The sequence below is a fragment of the Sapajus apella genome, unplaced genomic scaffold (genome assembly GCF_009761245.1).
Source record: "Sapajus apella isolate SASKATOON/1434 unplaced genomic scaffold, GSC_monkey_1.0 scaffold14, whole genome shotgun sequence".
Lineage (NCBI taxonomy): Eukaryota > Metazoa > Chordata > Mammalia > Primates > Cebidae > Sapajus > Sapajus apella.
This window is the reverse complement of record NW_022436954.1, coordinates 11,139,407-11,145,056: the sequence shown is the minus strand read 5'-3', so window position 1 is coordinate 11,145,056 and position 5,650 is coordinate 11,139,407.

The following is a 5,650-nucleotide window of genomic DNA, read 5'->3' as shown; positions in this document are numbered from 1 at the left end:
TCCAGGCTGGAGTACAATGGCATGATCTTAGCTCACTGCAACCTGTGCCCCTCCCAGGTTCAAGCGATTCTCCTGCCTCAGCCTCCTGAGTAGCTGGGACTACAGGCGCTTGACACCACACCTGGTTAATTTTTTGTATTTTTAGTAGAGACAGGGTTTCACCGTGTTAGCCAGGATGGTCTCGAACTCCTGACCTCATGATCCACCTACCTTGGCCTCCCAAAGCTCTGGGATTACAGGTGTGAGCCACTGCGCCTGGCCTAAAATTCAGTATTTCTAATGAGTGGTCAGGTGATGCTCATATTGCCATTTATACACAAGTCTTTGATTATTGAGGCTTTAGACTAATTACTCACTGGCCAGCATTATTAATAGTGCATAGAGAATTGTCTGTGAATAGAGAATAATTAACTGAAACATGAGTCAGGCACTCATTGTTATTCTAATTCTCCCTTTTTCACTCCTACATCTTCTAAGACACAGATCTTCAGTGGATAAAGAAGACACTGTTTAGACTACAGCAGTGACTGAGTGGACTACTGATGGCCTAGATCACTGTCTGACTTGGTTTTAGGGTCAGCCACATTATGTACCAGACTTAAGATTCTTCAAGTAATTTAATGCTTTGAGCATTTCATTTCTTATCTGGAAAATGAAGAGATTATCTGTCCTATCTCAGGTTTTCTTTGTTGGACTCAATAACAAGAATGTAGCCCAGGTGCCATGTCTCACACCTGTAATCCCAGCACTTTGGGAGTCTGAGGCAGGTGGATCACCTGAGGTCAGGAGTTTGAGACTAGCCTGACTAGCCTGGCCTGTCTGGTGAAACCTTGTCTCTACTAAAAATACAAAAATTATCTGGATGCGGTGGCATGTGCCTATAATCCCAGCTACTTGGGAGGCTGAGGCAGGAGAATCACTTGAACCCAGGAGGTAGAATTTGCAGTGAGCCGAGATCGTGCCACTGCACTCCAGCCTGGGCACGAAATCGAGATTCTGTCTCAAAAAAAAAAAAAAGTATGTGGTGACATTTGACCTAGGAATTGGTGCATACACAGCAGAACTTTTTATTTTTGTGACAGTAAATGTGGGAATCTCCCTGGGAACAGGCTTGTGGTCTAACATATTAACCCTGACCCTGAAATGACAGCCTGGCCCTGAAAGCTTTACTTTTTAAGATAAATATATCCATTCTTGGGATACAAATGCAAAATACATAGGCTATGGCTCCTTTCTTAGTCTGAATAAAAGGAGGGCATTGATAGTAATGACAATTCCCATTTCGATATGGACCATGGACATTGCACCATAGTCCTGCTTGCTATGAGGTAAGTGGATTGCAGATTTTTTTCATCCTCACTCTAAACTTCACTTCTGCAGCTGTCATCACTGTATTTACTATCGGTATCTATTAACTTCCTTATATGAATAACTTGTACTATTAATCTCTCTTAGAAAATACTTTCTCAAAATTCTAAATGCTGAGTTCCATGTTGCACTTGTGTCTCTGTTCTTCTAGCTGTCCCAATAAGCATGTGTCAAGTTGGTAACTTCAGGTTTCTAGGCCAAATAAGGCTCATTCTAAGCCAAACATTTTGCTAAAGACAGAGTGCTGTAGATCACTGGGTACTGCCAGCTGTCCAGAAATTAAAACCTGGGTCAATGTCTTATTCAGGTGGTTGGATTAGTCACTTACTTAATTAAAATCCATATTGAAGACCAAACACATGCCACATGTAGCTGGGGATAAAGAGATGAAAATGTGATTTTTTTTTCCTGGGGGTGGGGAGAGATAATGGCAAAATATGAAATGTTCCTGTGTGCCTGGTATTGTAAAAATGTTCTTAGGTTATAGCCACAGCTTCTTCAGGTTAATATGAGAAAATTGGACTCTGTGTAACTTAACCTTTTATATAGTATTAGAATTCTTATCCAGGTTAATTTAGTTGATACTGAGGCTGGCTGGATGGAGATCTAGCTGTATGAAAGGAATTTGTGGTGGTAGTATCCCATATAAAGATCATTACATTGTTTTTACCTTAATAAACATTAATTGAGCAACAAAGTTCTAGGCAGTATTCAAAGATCTTTATATGCCTTATTTCGTTTAATTATCGCAGAACACTAAAAGGTAGGTGATAATGACAACATTCACTCTAAATATGAATAAATGATTGCAAAGAAATTAAATAACCAACTAACCTCTCTATGGCTTTTTGCAGCTGAGTAAAGTACAGAGTAGCACAGCAGCCTCTGCCCTCAAGTGGCTGTGAGCACATGAAGTGTGGCCAATTTGAATTGTGCTGCAAATATAAAACACACGGCTGGATGTGGTGGCTCACCCCTGTATTCCTAGCACTATGGGAGGCTGAGGGGGGCAGATCACAAGGTCAAGAGATTGAGACCATCCTGGCCAACATGGTGAAACCCTGACTCTACTAAAAATACAAACATTAGCTGGGTGCAGTGGCACGTGCCTGTAATCCCAGCTACTCAGGAGGCTGAGGCAGGAGAATCACTTGAATCCAGGAGGTGGAGGTTGCAATGAGCTGAGATCATGCCACTGCACTCTAGCCTGGCAATAGAGTGAGACTCCATCTCAAAAAAACAAACAAAAACTCCAAAAAACCGCACATACCAGTTCTGGAAAATTAGTATGAGAAAGAAGTGTAATCTCAATTTTTGTTTTGTTAATGTTAATGATCATATTTGGGATATATTAGCTTAGATGAAATATATTTTAAATGATAACTGCTTTTTAAAATTTCAAATCTTAATTTATTTTTGTGATATGGGGTCTTGCTCTGTTGCCCAGGCTGGAGTGCAGTGGCATGATCTTGGCTCACTGTAAACTATGCCTTCTGGGTTCAAGCAATTCTCCCACCTCAGCCTCCCAAGTAGCTGGAATTACAGAGGCACACCACCAAGCCTGGCTAATTTTTGCATTTTTAGTAGAGATGAGGTTTCACCATGTTGGCTAGGCTGATCTTGAACTCCTGACTTCAGGTGATCCACCCACCTCAGTCTCCCAAAATGCTGGGATTACAGGCATGAGCCACTGCACCTGATCTATACCTGCTTATTTTTGAACGTGGCTAATAGAAGACTGAATGCTACCCACGTGGTTTGTGTTATATTTGTCTGTCAGCACCAATAGTGTGTTATGTCTTGAAATGAAGTATGCTATCATGCTTTTTGGATTTTTTCTGTTTTTAGCAATAACTGCAACATGTTCTGATGATTGGTTGTTAGAATGAAAATAAGCCCTTTTGATAACAACATGGAGATTAGAATTGGCGACATACACCTGGGAGATAAATGTCTTGTAACAAGACTGTTGCCATTTAACTATGAGTTTTCTTATCCTGTCACTTCTTGTGGGATCAAGAAAACGGTAAATGCCATGATGCCTTTCCCTAATACATATTCTGATTTTTTTTTCAGGGCTACATAGTATCAAAAGTTCCTTCCTAATAAAAATTTTCCAGCATCTTCCTATCTCTTGCAGTGATCGATTCTTAGTTAGGGACCAGGTGCGTCTCTATTTAATTGGGACATTTCAGATAAGGGACTTTAAAAAGGTCATAAGGGGGATCCAAGATGGCCAAATAGGAACAGTTCTGGAGTGCAGTTCCCAGCAAGAACAACACAGAGGGTGAGTGATCACCACATTTCCAAACAAGTTATTACTGCCCACAGACCAGGAGATTCCAAGGCTGAAAAGCGCCACGAGTTTCCAGCATGGTTGTTTCAGCCGGCACAGTGGGTCTCCACATAAAAACTCACACACATCTGGGCAGCTGTTTCAACTGGCATCTGGAATGCCTGGGAGACACAGCCACCCAATCAACTGAAAAAAAGGGTGTTAAAACAGGGAGCCAGGTGATCTGGCTCCGTGGGTCCCACCCCCACAAAGACCAGCAATCTGAAATGCTCTGGATTGAGAGTTTTGCAGCAAGTGCAACTGGACCCAGGACGGTCCAACTCTGTGGGTGGAAGGGCGTCCACCATTACCGAGGCAGTCCACCACTACTGAGGCAGTCCGCCATTACAGAGGCAGTTCTAACTATACCTCTGTAAACAAAACCACAAGGAAGTTCACACAGCAGTTGGGCAGAGCCCACAGCAGCTCAGCAATGCCTCTGCTGGCAGACTGTGACTAGGCTACCTCCTTACTGGGCAGGGCATCTCTGAAAAAAGGCAGCAGTATGTCAGGAACTTATAAAGACCCACCTTCCCAGGACAGAGCACCTGGGGAAAAAAGGCGGCTATGAGTTCTGCCGCAGCAGACTTAAACGTACCTGCCCAGCAGCTCTGAACAGAACAATGGAGCTCACAGCTCAGGACTTGAGCTCCTATAAGGGACAGACTGTCTCCTCAACAGCTCCCTGACTCTGCTATATCCAAAGAGATACCTCATAAAGGAGAGCTGAAGCTGACATCTGGCGGGTATCCTTCTGGGACAAAGATAACAGAAGAAACATAAATGCTATGCAGCCACCATGGAATACTATGTATCCATAAAAAACGATGAGTTCATGTTCGTGTCCTTTGAAGGGACATGGATGAATCCGGAAACCATAATTCTCAGCAAACTGACACAAAAACAGAAAATCAAACACCGCATGTTCTCTCTCGTAGGGGGGCGTTGAACAATGAGAAAACATGGACACAGGGAGGAAGGCATGAGAAGCAAGGAAAGATCTAAAATTGACACCCTATCATCAAAATGGAAAGAGCTAGAAGAGCAAGATCAAAAAAACTCAAAAGCTAGCAGAAGACAAGAAATTTCTAAGATCAGAGCAGAACTGAAGGAGAGACACAAAAAAACTCTTCAAAAAATCAATAAATCCAGGAGCTGGATTTTTTGAAAAGATCAACAAAATAGACTGCTAGCCAGATTAATAAAAAAGAGAAGAATCAAATAGATGCAATAAAAAATGATAAAGGGGACATCACCACCGATTCCACAGAAATACAAACTACCATCAGAGATTAGTACAAACACCTCAATGAACATAAACCAGTAAACCTGGAAGAAATGGATAAATTCCTGGACACTGGCACCTTCCCAAGCCTAAACCAGGAAGAAGTTGAAACCCTGAACAGATCAATAACAAGGGCTGAAGTGAGGCAGCAATTAATAGCCTACCAACCAAAAACAGTCCAGGTCCAGATGGGTTCACAGCCAAATTCTACCAGACATACAAAGAGGAGCTGGTACCACTCCTTCTGAAACTATTCCAAACAACCCAGAAAGAAGGAATGCTTCCCAAATCATTTTATGAGACCAACATCATCCTGATAACAAAACCCAGCAGAGACTCAGCAAAAAAAGAAAACTTCAGGCCAACATCCATGATGAACATAGATGCAAAAATCTTCAGTAAAATACTGGCAAACTGATTGCAATAGCACATCAAAAAACTTATCCATCACAATCAAGGAGGCTTCATCCCAGGGATGAAAGGCTGGTTCAACATATGCAAGTCTATAAACGTAATCCATCACATAAACAGAACCAAAGACAAAAACCACATGATTATCTCAATAGATGCAGAGAAGGCCTTCGACAAAATTAAACAGCTCTTATGCTAAACACTCTCAATAAACTAGGTATTGAAGGAACATATCTCAAAATAATAAAAGC